Genomic DNA, 15923 nt, shown 5'->3' with positions numbered 1-15923 from the left:
ATTTTTTAAGCGTATTAGAGCACTGGTAGACAACTCAGTTATTGTATCGATGTCGAATGCAGACAATGTAGCCATTGTTAGCTGAAATTTATCGACAGAAGCTAACACGAGTCAAAAGTTAGCCAAGAATTGTCGGTGCTAGCCAATAACTTAGCCAGTATACTTGTAAGTATGGGAGCAAATCGATAGCTGAGTGCGGCCAGAAATCGCATATAGCACCTCGTTACAGAGAGGTGGGTGGAGGAGGAACAGGAAGAGGTCGTCTTCAAAAACTATTTATGGGGAATGAGAAACCAAGCAAAAAAAAAAAGAAAGAAAGAAAATGAAACGAAGTTAATGCAGAAATTGACGAGTATGGCAAGTATGGCGCAAAGTAGACGTGTTTTTCGACTCAACAAGTCTTGAAGAAACTGTCCACTTGTTTACAATCTGTCTGGTCGGTTGAATGAAGCGGTACCTCGTTATCTTTCGTCGCATTCGTGCTCCGAAGCGAAATAATCGAACCCACTCATGACCGTGTTGATACCGGCGATAAGAACATACCCGCATCCGGATTTTGACCTTTGTAAAGAACATCAACCTTCGGACAGTGCTGAGGAAACTCGGTGCAATGAGTTTTCAGCCGATAACCCATGGCACTGTAGCGAAGCGTTGGAAGCCTGTAATGGGTCGCCCTTTCGAGCGCTTACTAGTGGGTCGTCCTCTTCCGCTCTTCTCGGACAGCACGCTCCTCGCGCTCAGAGTCGGCACCCCGCCTTGACTGTCGCAGTCGTTTATCGTCGCCGAGTGCCCGCTAATAAACGTCTTTATAATTTGGTGGAGGGTGCTGGGCTTTCACAACAACTTCGGCCCTCATTCGATGCCCCTGGCTCTTCGATCCCGTACCCTGCCGCCTACGATGCCTCAAGACGCCTCCCAGCAAACGGCCCCGCCTACACCGACCTCATGCCCAGGTGTGCCTCGTATCCGCGACCCTCCGGTCTTCACTGGCGCAGATGGCACCGACGTGGATGACTGGCTCGCGATTTACGAGCGCGTGAGTGTCCCCAATAAATGGGACGAGGCAGGAAAACTGACTAACCTCGTTTTCTACGTCGCGGGTGTGGCGGGCTTGTGGTACAACAACCACGCATCAGATTTTACAACGTGGTCCGACTTCAAGACCGCCATTATCAATGTGTTTGGCCGCCCTGCCGTTCGTAAGCTGCAGGCAGAACAGCGCTTACGTGAACGCGCTCAGCAGGCCGGTGAATCATTCACCAGTTACATTGAAGACGTCCTCGATTTCTGTAAGAAAGCCGACGCCACCATGTCCGAATCTGACAAGATCCGGCACATCATGAAAGGCATCGACGACGACGCCTTCACCATGCTGCTCGCCAAGAACCCCAGCACAGTGGCTGAGGTCATAACGCTCTGCCAAAGCTATGAGGAGCTGCGCCGGCAGCGATCGATGACCCGTCGCTCTCCATCACGCGACGCCGAGCTCGCTGGCTTGTCGACCATATCCGACCACTCCGCGTTGCTCGCAGAGATGAAGACATTCGTGCGCAAGGAAATCGCGCGCCAATTCTCTCTGCTGGACTTTGCTCGCCCGCAGTACGTCCAACAGCCGTCGACCACCCTTCTGCCTCCGCTCCGTCGAGCAATTGAGCAAGAAATCGCAGAGGTCATGCCCGAGTACCACCAGAACCATACGGCTCCTGCACCCTTGAGTTACGCCCAAGTGGTCGCAAGAACGCCCCCAGCAATCCCTACGGCTGCCCCACACATTTACGCCGAAGCCTCCGCTCGACCTCATTCTTTCGAAGCGGATGTACCGGTAACCTGCGCCGACGTCACGCACAGGCCACGACTGCAGCCCACCGTCCAGTCCTATCAGTTGCCGCCCCGTCAATCCCGTCCTGCACCATGGGCGGGCCCTGCCCCAGCGAACCGATGGCGCACACCTGACAACCGCCCCATATGCTTCGCATGCGGTTACGCCGGCCACGTGGCGCGCTATTGCAATCGCGTGCAGCCGCCTAGAGTTGCGTCGCCTGCCACCAGCCCGGCGCACCGCCCATATTACGACCCACCTACGCCTCTGTCGCCGACGTCTCGCCCCGCTCCATCTACCCGCCGTTCACCGTCACCACGACGCCGCTCGCTGTCACCGATGCGGCCACGTCTGGTCCCACGAGACCAGGAAAACTAGTCGTCGCAGTCCACGAGGCAAGGGCTGCGATGCTGTCGAACTGCGAAAGCCCTCAGCGAAGCCCATCGAACGTGATAGACGTGTTTGTGGACGGTGTTCGTGCATCTGCCCTTATCGACATTGGAGCCGCCGTATCCGTTATGGACGCAAAGCTTAGCCGAATACTGCGAAAAGTGACGACGCCACTTTCCGGGCTCTCCCTCCGTACAGCCAGCGCCCAAAGCATTCACCCTACAGCGGTATGCACAGCCCGCGTCATGATTAAGGACGCTATGTACGCCGTCGAATTGATCGTAATTCCTGCATGCTCTCACGACGTCATCCTCGGATGGGATTTTCTCTCCCGCCACGACGCCGTAATTCATTGCGCACCCGCCGAAATAGAGCTCTCACCATTCTCTATAGTTTGACGCCGGCAGACAGTCCATCGGCTGCGAGCAAGGTACTCGTCAAAGACGACATAAAAGTGCCTGCAAACTCGTCAACGGCGGTCTCAGTCTACTGCGCCAGCCTATCCGACACCGTTGCACTCCTCTCGCCATATGACCGTGCTTGCACGAGGAAAGGCTTGCTGGTGCCTTTCGCGACCGTTCAAGTCACCCAGGGCAGCACCTCTATTTTTGTAATCAACCCCTCCCCGTACAGTGTTACGTTGGTGCGAGGGGAATGTCTGGGCAGCGTGGAACCCCTCGAAGACGCACAAGTTATGGACGAGCCCGATGATTCGCACGGCCGGAGTTCGAGTACGCTCAGTGCTGTTTCGACGTCTGGTTCATCACACGCTGACGTATTTTGTTCCTCCATAGCTGACAACCTTACGCAGGTCCAGCTTTCCCAGCTTTTGGACCTGTTGGAAGAATTTCGCCCTTCTTTCGATGTCGCTCAAACTTCTCTCGGCCGCACGTCGGCCGTTACGCATGGCATCGACACTGGCGACCACCTGCCATTGCGGCAATGTCCATATCGCGTATCTCCCGCCGAACGCCGTGTAATCACCGAGGAAGTCGACGACATGCTTCGACGCGATGTCATTCGACCCTCTAACAGCCCCTGGGCGTCTCCTGTCGTTCTTGTTGCGAAGAAGGACGGTTCTGTGCGGTTCTGTGTGGACAGACGACTCAACAAGATCACTCGTAAGGACGTGTATCCACTGCCGCGAATAGACGACGCGATTGACAGCTTGCAAGGCGCCGAATTCTTTTCATCTCTCGATTTGCGCTCAGGGTACTGGCAAGTACCTATGGCTGATGACGCTCGACCGAAGACCGCCTTTGTCACGCCCGACGGCCTGTACGAATTTAACGTCATGCCGTTTGGGCTGTGTAATGCGCCCGCCACCTTTTAGCGCATGATGGATACCGTTCTGCGCAACCTGAAATGGCACACGTGCTTGTGCTACCTCGACGACGTCGTCGTGTTTGCTCCGGACTTCTCCACGCATCTTCAACGCCTACGGCATGTTTTGACGCGTTTGAGCGACGCCGGTCTGCAACTGAATCTAAAGAAGTGCCGATTTGCAGCACGGCAGCTGACAATCCTCGGCTACGTCGTGTCCAAGGACGGAATTCTTCCTGATCCCGCCAAGCTTCGGGCCGTGGCTGAGTCCCCCAAACCTACGTCCGTCAAAGAACTGCGCAGTTTCGTAGGACTGTGTTCCTACTTTCGGCGCTTCATTCGAAATTTCGCGACTATCATATCGCCACTGACGAAGCTTCTCGGAAGTAACGGGCCCCTCCATTCGTGGTCGTCGGAGTGCGACGACGCTTTCGCAAAGCTCCGTCGTTTGTTGAAGTCGCCTTCCATACTACGCCACTACGACCCTGCGGCCCCTACAGAGGTACACACAGACGCTAGCGGTGTTGGCCTTGGCGCTGTCCTTGCGCAGCGTAAACCAGGGTTCCCTGAATATGTCGTGGCATATGCTAGTCGTACGCTTACTAAAGCCGAGACCAATTACACCGTCACCGAAAAGGAATGCCTGGCGATCATCTGGGCCCTTACGAAATTCCGACCTTATTTGTATGGTCGCCCATTTGATGTCATCACCGACCATCATGCACTATGCTGGTTGTCGTCATTGAAGGATCCCTCAGGCCGCCTCGCCCGCTGGGCACTTCGCCTACAGGACTACGATATCCGCGTGCTGTACCGCAACGGACGCCAGCATGCTGACGCCGACGCACTCTCGCGCTCCCCCTTGCCTGACGACAATACTTCCAGCTCAGTGTCTCAGAATGCCGTTTCGTCTATCGACATTCAAACCATCGCCACTGAACAGCGCAAGGATCACTGGATTGCCTCACTGATAGCCTTGCTGAGTGATCCATCGGCGACACCATCCACTCGCGCATTGCGTCGTCAAGCGCACCATTTCGCCGTTCGCGACGACTTCCTCCACCGACGTAATTACGGCGACGGCCGCCAGTGGCTACTCGTAATACCCCGCAGTCTGCGTTCTGACATATGCGAGTCGTTCCACTCTGACCCGCAGTGTGCACACTCTGGGGTATCGAAAACCTACCACCGCATTCGCCAACGGTACTTTTGGCGAGGGATGTACCGCTACAAGTTCGTTCGCTCCTGCATCGATTGTCAGCGCCGCAAAACTTCAATGCACCTGTCGCCGGCAGGTCTGCAACCTCTACCTTGCCCTGACCGGCCGTTTGGGCGCGTTGGCATCGATTTGTATGGACCACTTCCTCTAACGTCGGCTGGTAACCGCTGGGCCATCGTCGCTGTTGACCACCTTACGCGATACGCCGAAACTGCCGCCCTCCCAGCGGCTACAGCGCGCGATGTTGCCTCCTTCCTGCTGCACCGATTCATGCTGCGCCACGGTCCACCCCAGGAGCTGCTCAGCGATCGAGGTCGTGTCTTCTTGTCCGAAGTCGTCGAAGCCATTCTCAAAGAGTGCAACGTTGTTCACCGGAAAACTACTGCTTACCACCCGCAGACGAATGGCCTCACCGAACGCTTTAACCGCACGCTCGGCGACATGCTCTCGATGTACGTCGCCGCCGATCACACAAATTGGGATTCCATTCTGCTTTTTGTCACCTACGCATATAATACCGCCCCGCAGAGCACTACTGGTTTCTCGCCCTTTTTCTTATTGTACGGCAGGCACCCGTCGCACACAATCGACACAATCCTTCCCTACAAGCCGAACCCGTCTGAGTGTGCGCCTATTTCTGCCACAGCAAGATAAACGTCTTTATAGCACCGTCGTGTTTGGCATGGGCCGAGCGCCTCCGCATTCACGAAGTACTCCTCGCAACGATGCTTCAGACATTCATATCGAGAACAGTACGATCCGCTGTTATGGCTCGTTTACACCGACGACTCTGCGACGTATACCGCGACTCTTCAATTTGTTCGGAAATATTTCATGACACTCTGAAGTCACAAGGCGAGCGACCGGTCGCTTTGCAACTGCGGTGTGGAATAAGGCGCTTGCAATCAATGTGTCTCGCAACCATGGAGGGTCTCCGGAGTAATAAGCGTGCCGTTGGGGCGAACATCGACCTATTAATAGATTGCACGTGACGTCATGGAAGCAGCTTCATGCAATACTGGTACTCCAACATGGCGCCTACAGTGACGTTAAGGCAGCATAATCTCGTTGCACTTAATCCGTTTCAATGAGATATCGACACTGCCGGAACGTTATTGGCCTCGGTGCATAAATAACAAAACCTGCATGCGATCTACTGATCCCATTAACGTAAGATCACAAACTTCGCGGCCGCCATGCTGGTACTCCAACATGGCCGTCTCAGTGATGTCACCGCAAGCCATATATACCTCTTCGGGGCTGATTGTACCGAAAACGGCGGAATTGTATTCGAGAAGGGCAGCAAATAAAGTTGTTGCAACTCATATGGCAGAACGACTAAACATGTATCAATCCAGAGTCGCGACCAGGGTTAGAAGTGATGCAACAGTGGCTGTCATCTGACTCATTGTCTGATAGGATAGTACAGAATGGCGTAATAAAATAACATTCTGTTATCGGTAAGCATTCACGTATTCGCGACACTGCTTGTCTTTGTCTCTGTCGTTCATTCTTATCTTTTTTTTTTTAATTTGAAGTACAGGTTTGTTTGAATAAAGTCCTATTGATAGTGATGCGCGAAATGAAGAGAACGTAATATGCACTGTTAATTCATCTTCAAAATTAATCATGAGATTTTTCTTGACAGAAATCGAGGTGCGATTATAATGCACGTCCTAGTGGCGGACTCCGTAATAATATTTCCTCATCGCGCACCCTATATTCCAAGCACACGAGTATTTTTGCATTTTGCCCCGAAATGCAGCCGCTGTGGCAGGGTATCGAACACGCAACCTCGAGCTTAACCTAATTAAACCGACAGATAATTACGTTGCGTCTAACAAAGAAACAAGCCCTTGGTCCAATCCCTCTTTCATCCTCGAGATTAGCAGCACGACATCTAGCCACTAATAGCCTGCCTCGACGTGTGTTAATCCATATTTCAGCTTCTTTTATCTGAATAGCCGCATTAGTCAACCTAAATTTAAATGAGTGATTCTTAATTCGTTCACTCGATCCTATATGCATCGTACTTCAGTCATTCCACAACCCGTTGTCTTGGAGAGGACGGTGACACGTACAGCTGCGCGCTTCCGTGATTCCCACAGACTCGATAATTAAATCGTTCCATAATTCAGTGTACACAAGAGCCACTTCTAGCGAGAGCGTCAGCACCGTATGTGACGTGGCCGCGGCGTATAGTCATGGGTATATACACCTTCCTGGTTGACTTCGCAATCATCTATTAATAGGCCAAGACGACGGCCACGCGAACGCAGAGGTCGGCCTAGTCTCTTTTCAGGTAAATAAAATAAAACGCGGACACTCGCTCCGATTGGGCAATCACCTTATTTCAACGTACAGAGGGAACCCCTAGGTTTCTGTTACAGGAATAACTTTCAAGTGTATATATATTTAATCCTATTATCCTGCGGCGTCTGATTGCAGGTGTCATCGTCGCGCTCGCTTCTATAGCCCGCCTATAGAAGTCGAAGGAAAACAGAACTGTATTTTCGCGCGACATGTGATGCCGCCTCCGTGGCGTGACGTGTAAATCATCGTGCCGCGCCGGCTCATTGTCGCTGTGTTGTTGGCGTGCAGCCTCATCGATGTTGTCATCGAGACAGCTATTGCTGCCTCTTACTCATTTTTGAGCGAAGCTTTTGTAACTCGCAGGTTTCGGCGTCAGACGCGAAAAACCCGGCGCCCGCGAGCCCGAAGAAATGCGACCCTCGAAAGTGCGGCGGTCACACGCGTGTTTGCATGCGCCGTTTTCCAATAACCGATGCTCTCTCGATCGCGGGCTCGTCGGCGATCGGCCGTTTCCGATATGGCGATCTGATCTTTTATCAAGGTCATTAGCCATTTCACGTAGCCACATTTCATTGTTGCCTGGATATGAACGCACAACCATCGTTGTTGCCTGCAGCAGCAATTGAAGTGTTGCGCTGCTATAGGCACGTAGACGAAGGTCCGATTCCCGGCATGGAGGGCGCACACATACAAACATAAATAAGAGGGCATCGGACACTCCCCCCCCCCCCCCCCCAGCCCGCCCCTTCAAAAAAATTTATGGATACGCCCCAGCCAGATAAAATGAGACTGTGTCTTTAGCAAAGGAGCTTCTACTCGGGGCATGTTGAACTCGGTAACAAATTATCGTGAACATTATCATACCATATAATTATCATCATCATCACCTATTGTAACATTGAGACACATAGAGGGGAGGGGGGGCAGCAATGAACACTTGACAAAAAGTTGACATATATTTGTCACATGAGCTGTTACAAAAATGATACATTAATAAAAAATCTATCACGCAGTAAATCGTTACACAATAACTATAGTATACATGAACAAGAACATTAGACGAATAACCTATAACAATGTACAGAACGTGGGTGGCAAAGGTCCTAAAAGACATTGTCTTCGACAACATTCCATACTCAACTACCGTGGCCGTATTTATAAAATCATTTGGACAAAATGCGAGTGCATCGGTTTCCAGGGCATTCCTCGATGGCGCTCTGTCACCATTTCCTTCAGAACGATCCGCTTTTATCTATGTTCTTTGCGGTTTCACCCTTTCACACACTGCCTTCTTTACGATGCAACGCTCGTCCCTCCGTCCTCGCTATGTGGTCAGATCCTTTCTATCTCATGTAAAGAATCTTGCGCGTGGCTCCGACTTTCGCGCGTGACCTTGGCCGTGCCTGGAATGTCGTCGCGCCGCCACTCCAAGTCTTTTCCTCAATGCTCTATATGCGCGTTCAACGTGTGCCGACTTCAGCGTCCTCCTTTCGTGGCCTATGCGACACATTTGAATGGAAGCGGCGCTTCAACAGCCGTGCGTATAAGAGGGGAGGGGCGTGCTGTCAGAGTATTGCTGAGGGGGGCGCTGTCGTATAGTATTTGACCGTGTCTCTATTGCTCGCGTACACATCGCCGTTTAACTTGTGTCACTTTGCGCGATGTATAAGAACGATCGCGTACTACCTAGTCTTAAGCTGCTCAAATGCTTATCTATTCTCGTTATTCGCTTCGCTCACGTCATTGGAACAAGTTGCTTGTACCTGACCAGAACAGTTAATGGTGTCCTATACTGATAATAGTGTAGTCCACTCGAGGAAGTCGCTACAGTCGGCCCGGGATTAAGCCAGACTTATATCATATACAAAGATATTCGTCCTAAAACAGTCGATGCTCTGCGTCAAAAGAACCTGCGATTTCCCCGTCTTCTCATTACCAGTGCGGTCCTCTTTCGCTTAGTCACTCGGATCTAATCTGCACGTCTCCTTTCTTCGTGGAGCTGAGGGCGCTTATTATTGGTTTAAAGCCAAGCCACCTCGTGAACTGAATTAGATAAAAATCTATATTCTCGCTTGATTCACAATCCATACGTTGCTGCTCACCTTTGCATCTGTTGAAGTATTGCTCTCTCGGCTTTCTTTTTTTTTTTTTCTTTTTGTAAAAAAATAGCGGGAAGTTTGCACTAAGTCGCGCAAAGCTTGGCAAAGTGAAGCTGGTTGATCCATAAGTCTTCTGGGTAACGCCGGTTACTTTCTTTCTATCTTTTTTTTTCTCTCTTCAGTTCTTTCTATGTCTTCCTCTCTCTTTCTGTCTTTCTTCCCTTTCTTTCTGTCTGTCTCTCTTTCTCTGTCTTTTTATACTATATGTTTCTTTCTTTCTTTGATTCTCTGTCTTTCTCTCTTTCTTCCCTTTCTTTCTCTTTCTTTCTAATTACGTCTTTATTCGCCTTCTCCATTTTTAGTGGACCAGCGGTGAGTAGTAGGATTTGCCCAATTTCTGTGGCACATGCCCGTTAATGATGATGATAGTTTTTTGTGGTCGTCCGTTTTGCCTCCAGCTTTAACAACTTCGCTGTTAAAATGTGCTTAAGTAGAGGTTGGTGCCTATAGGCGTGGCTCCGGCTACACCTCTTACATAATGGTTTTCATCGCGAAGTTGCCAATGATCACAAAACAGTGCAAAATTGACACATGAACGGACATTCCCAAACCTAATCCCAGTACTACAAGATTTACACATGATTGGACATACACATACCTATTGCCAGTACAACAAAATAATAGCCCACGCAACAGGAATGTTCACGCATCATAAACGTTCACACACACGAAAAGCCCACGCTTAAAATTACAAAAGTGTTCGTCAAGGTTATTACACAACAGTCACTGGGCACTTGCCCGCAGTTTACTCGTCGATTTCTTGCTGCGCACTCTTTAGGTCGTCATTTTGGAAGAGAGAGAGAAAAAAATTGAAGAATTTGAAGCAAACATATATGTGTGTGTTTACATGGGTGCCTGTGTGAAATGAAACAGCAACGATGAGAAAAACTAAGCAACCTTGTCTTTCGTTTCGTTATTCCTTTTCTTTCTTTTTTTTAGTTTTCTTCTCTTCGCTTGATCGTGTACACGTATCTCTTCCTCATCCGTATACTCAGCTTCTCAAAAAGAAAAAAAAAAAAGGTACACGAACCTGTTCGTAATCTGCGCCTAGCCTATATCCTTCAACCACGTGGTTTGAGTGTGCTTTCTCACGTCTCGCTTTTTTTCGCTTCACCAAGAAGGCTAATCGACTTGAAACCAAAGAAATCCCGTGGTAATTGCTACTGTGGGTACTGCATTACAATCCGTGTCTAGAGATTTCACAGCAATGGTCTGTCACCATTGCTGTGATAAAAACGCGATAAAAGCTTTCGTGCCGGCTCATCTGCCGACTAAACAGGTGAGTAAAGCGATTCGAATGGTCTGACGAAAGCGGCAATTCCGAGTGGCATATACATGCGTGTATATACGCACGGATTGTGTATGAAACAAATGTCACGACGCCACAGTGAAACCCACGTAAACGCAGGTGCACGTATATTTACGCATGCAGGGACTTGAGCTATCAGAGGATGTCGAACGATGTGCCTCAAGTTGATCGACGCCCGAAACGTTCGTGGAAACGGCGAGACGGAAATATACGATCGCTTGGTCGGCGGGGGAAGGCGATGTAATGACTTCGTCCCGCCGTGAAGGAGGAAAAAAAAAGAAGGATAAAGAAGAATAAGCGCAAATCTGTGCGCAACGTATGTCCCTTAAGAGCAGATCGACGTCCAGTACGTCTGACGTCAAAAAACGAAATCACCAGGAGTCGGTGACGTACCGGTAATTTGATTCAGTGGTACGTTAATGCTCTGGAAAGCTAGGTCACATACACCCTACTAAGTCAATGTATGGGGCACATGTTGCGCCCCCCCCCCCTCTTAGGTGACTAGAAGGGTCAATGTACGGGGCAGATTTTGCGCCCCCCCCTAGGTGATTAGCCCCCCCCCGTGCGCACGCCTATGCGTGAGTGTGTGTGCTTATGCGTTTGCAACAATAGACACTTTTAGTTGGGCGTACGTAACGAGCCCACGTACGCGGCACGATACGTTGCGTACGCTGCATGCGAAGCGCTCAACGACACTTTTAGTTCCCCGTATTGCCGTACCGAGATACGTTTGGTTCAACTGGACGTATGTTATTAGAAATAAAACAGCTTTTGGGTGCTTTTTAGCGCCCTCGCGTAGTAGCGGCCGTCATAATGGCCACTAGCATCCAATCCAAGGCGAATCGTTTTTTGGATCCATGGTCTACGTCGGTTTGTTCAGTTACGCGAGGTTTTGCATGTGCGTGCGCTTTTACCATGTGTTTGGTCGCATGTGTTTGGTCGCACAACGACTAACGCACCCTATTTTGTACCGTGCTCGGAAACAACCATCCAGACTTACTTTTTTGGTTTCGCTGATCATTCTCCGAGTACCGTGCCAGCAACAGGTTCAGGCGCTCGCGCACACAGCGCGCTGTAAAAGGTTTTTTCAGGGCTTCCCTGAGGCGCCAAGCTATCTCTTCCCACTGCTCCGGGTGCCTAAACGGATCGCTAGTTTGTATTTCCGCTAGCAGCGCAATATCGTCGCTCAAAGTAAAATAAACTCGATTTGGGCCGGCTTTGTTGCTCTCTGCGTTCGACGCCACCGCTGCCGTTTTGCTGTCTGGTTCCTATATCAATCGAGATATCGCGAGAGCGTCACGCCGCGTACGCTTCGCCTGGTCACGTTTACGCACGCCGCGTTTTTTATCGGGCGTACGCGCGCATCTCTGGAATCGATGCGTTACGTACTGCACATGCGCAGTTCTCTCCCGTGGCAGTGCTGCGTACGTGGGCTCAATACGTACGCCCAACTAAAAGTGTCTAATAGACAGCTTTAGTTTCACGTACGTAGAGGCTTTGCGTACGTAGAGCTTCTACGTGTAAGCAGTGCGCATGCGCAGAACATAGCGGCCGCGCGCTTGTCTCACAGACGTAATTACGTGAGATTCGATTCTTTGCGTGCGCTTTTTGCGACAGCTTCGCGCTGAGTTTTCGCGAGATCACGAACCAGCAATATCTTGTTCGTCATCCCGCGATAGATGGAACTACATGGTCCCTCTTGGCGCGCGTCGCGTACGTGTAGCTAAAAGCATTTCAGATGGCGTGCACGTAACGTACGTAGACTTTCCCGTTTGCGTACGTGAAGTCCCTACGTACGTGAAACTAAAACTGTCTAATGTATACTATCCGGGGTTTTACGTGCTAAAATCACGATATGATTATGAGGCACGTCGTTGTGGAGGGCAAAGTACACGGGCCTGTAGCGTTTCGCCTCGATCGAAATGCGACCGCCGCGGCCGGGATCGAACCGCGACCTTCGGGTCAGCAGCCGAGAACCGTGGCGGTTTTTGTGCGTGTGTGTGTGTGTGTGTGTGTGCGTGCGTGCGTGAGTGCGCGGGCGTACACATTTGTTCTAAAGCGAATTCTATCACTGAAATAAAATAAGGTCTTTGTGTGTGTGCGTGCGTGCGCATGTGTGTGTGTGTGTGTGTGTGTGTGTGTGTGTGTGTGTGTGTGTGTGTGTGTGTGTGTGTGTGTGTGTGTGTGTGTGTGTGTGTGTGTGTGTGTGTGAGACAACTTTCTGTCTCGCAGTTACCCGTTTAAGAGATGACACAAAAGATCTAAGTAGCTTGATAAGAGTAGATAAAATTTACAACATCCATCTATACGGTACTGCAAGAAGACCGATGCATTTCGGAAATAAACAACCAGCGAACACTCTTGCGTGTGCTTCAGATTCCCGTACGTATGCGCTTTAGGCGCAAAACTATTCCACAAATGAGATTATGATTGCGCTAGAACTCAATCCTATCTGTGGCTCTGGTATACGTGAGTATACACACCAATTAAAGGCGGCTTGATGCAGTGCAATGACAGTACTACGTCGAAGAAGACTCTGTGGATATATCTCCAACATGGACACGTGTACGAGTGGGCTTGCTCATGGGTGCTTGACCTCTGACCCGATGTCAGTACGTTTCCTATCCACGGGTCAAAGCAAGAAGCTGGCATACTGTGATAAGGCGACTGACATACCAGGCGACGCTTCTGTTTTGTACTCCCAGTTTAGGGCGAAAGAGGCTGTAGTTATATTAACGGTGATAAGGTGCTTATCTGTCGGTCCGGAGAAGGAATGCTCCAGCGGCACGGACGTACGCCTGCTCTCGTTTTTATCTTCCAGAATTCGTTCCCGAAGAACGCCAAGAGCAAACCATTCCGGAATCAGACGTGTAACAAAGTCCGGATGGTGCGAACAACGAGTTTCACAGCCACCAAATCGCTGTGGAGAAACGCCATCGGCAAACTGTTCCGCTGTGGGTGCTACACCGGACACTGTCAAAGTCCGCCATATTGTCAAATTTTGAAATGGCGGCATTTTAAGCCATTCAGAGAGGCCGTAGCTGCGGGCCAACCTTAGTTGACCAATGGCGGAATTTGATGTCCGCCATGATGGCCACAATAGCATCCACGATTGTTTTATTTTGATGACGATACTGATGCTTGTGGTGATGATGTTGCTCCTCATCTCAAGCTATGTATTTAATTTAAACGCGCGGAAGTCACTGCTCGCAGGCAGCAGCAAGAGCAGTCGGCGTTTCGCAATACTTTCAATTATTAACCAATCAGAACGGAGCAAGTGACGTCATGAGAGGTACATAAAAGAGACTGCAGGAGACCCTCTATCTCAGTTGTGAGTGGCGTCCCGGCCCTCGGAAGATGCAGTTTCGTAAAATAAAGAAACGACCTCGAACAAGAGCTAGGCACGTCGTAATCTGTAAATAGTGTAAATGAAGAGACGTGAACATCGCACATACCACGTGTCCCAGTGCACCGTTCTCAAAAACTAATGAACTAAGATAGCTTCACTAGGGGCGCTATAGTGTCAGTTTCAGTTACAATGTTCTACGCTCTAGTTTCAGTGAACTCATTCGCTTTAGTTCTTATTCTTTTCTCGTCAATAAGAGAACGAACAGTCATGCCTGAACATAAATCCTGCCTAGAACGACACTAAGTTGAGCTATTTAGTACGTACTCATTGCAGAAGAAACAAAATGGCGTAATACTAAAAACACAATACAATAGAAGCCGTTTCTCTTTTCTTGTGTCCGTGTTTGCATTCCTTACTTTCTGCTATTCACAGTGGCGACCAAAGAAATTCACTTGGATGTTAGCACTCGTGCATCCCACGTAACCTAAATTCTTGCACGGCAGGATTTCGTACCAAACCCCTTCGCATGTTTCATAATCTCTTCGCAGTCTTGGTTCCGTTCCGCCGAGATGCGTTACGTTGCGTCGGGCGACGCAAAGCCTACCATTAGTCGACTTCCTCGAGCTGGAGGACTTATTGAGATTACTAGTTATGGTATAAAGCAAACTATGCAGTGCCGGCATCCAAACAGGCCGAGTTAATTGATGCAAAGTCACGGCGTCAGCTTTTCAGTCGTATGAAGCATTTGCATTTGATAGCGGCCTTAACCGCCACGTAGAAACCATTGCGGAAGTCCTCTTATCTAACTGAATTATCGATTGTCAGTTTCGTGACATTGACAAATGTGATAACCATTGCTATGCAGGAAAAGACGAAGTTGTAGAGCAGGGGTGCTATCCTGGACTCTGTCAAATTGCGCCATCTTGTCAGATTTCGTAATAGTGGCATTTTAAGCCAATCGGAGAGGCTGTAGTAACCCTCCGCGCCAATCAGAGTTGACCAATGGCGGAATTCGACAACATGGCGGAATTTGACAACGTTCAGAATAGCACCACTCCATGGTCCCGGATTAAATGGGGCACTATAGATGTGGCCGCATCGTTTTAAGGAGCCGGTGCGTTTAGTTGGAGAATATACAGCGAAACCTCGGTGATACGAATCTCACGGGACCACCAAAAATATTCGTATCATCCGAAATTCGTATCACCAGAAAGCATGGAAAATTAGCATGCGACAAAAGAAAGCTGGCATACATTTTCATTTATTGTTTGTCAGGGCTGCGGCAACGTCAGGAAGATCCCTGAATGATCGTCAGTTAAGTTTTTAGATGTCGGCAATCATACCAGCACTCCAGCACTCGTAAATATACGGCCCGTACGCGCGCATTTAATTAATGAGCCAGGTGCGTTGTGACCCGCGACACTCGGAGGCCGTGACGCGTCTCTGAAGGTTTATTCTGACCGTAAGAAAAGTGTTTTTCTTACACCGTGATTCTGACGATTCGACGGCGTGGCGCGCATGCCCACGCTTGCGTTCTCGCGCTCGCACGTGCTTGGCGCGTCTTTCACGACAGTGCGGACAGCGCCTCTTCGAACCTGGGTGGTAGCGGACGTTCGTATCAAATGTCACTGGGTGAAAATCGGTTCGCAACAACCGTACCCATTACATTGAGGTCAATGGGCCTTGGCCGGGACCAACTAAAAATTCGCATCACCCAGAAATTCGTATGAGCTGTGATCGTATCACCGAGGCTTCACTGTATACGTTGTAGAGAACAAAAACTACAAAGATGATCAGTTTTCGACATATTTACTGTGCTACGCCACATCATCCATTTTATTTCACGCTTCTGAATGACGCAGCACCCCCTACCCTATTAAGTCAAAGTATGGGGCAGCCCGTCGGCACATCATGCGCATCTAGTGTGCCTATGTGCATTTTCGAGCCAAGCGAGAAATTGATAATAACGATAATCGGACGAAAGATACGGCCACAGTAAAACATCAAAACAATGTACGTACTGACGTCATTGCGGTTACCGC

Source organism: Rhipicephalus sanguineus, chromosome 4 (genome assembly GCF_013339695.2).
Source record: "Rhipicephalus sanguineus isolate Rsan-2018 chromosome 4, BIME_Rsan_1.4, whole genome shotgun sequence".
In the NCBI taxonomy this organism is placed as follows: Eukaryota; Metazoa; Arthropoda; class Arachnida; order Ixodida; family Ixodidae; genus Rhipicephalus; species Rhipicephalus sanguineus.
The sequence above is the reverse complement of the archived record's forward strand: the minus strand, read 5'-3'. Positions refer to the sequence as shown.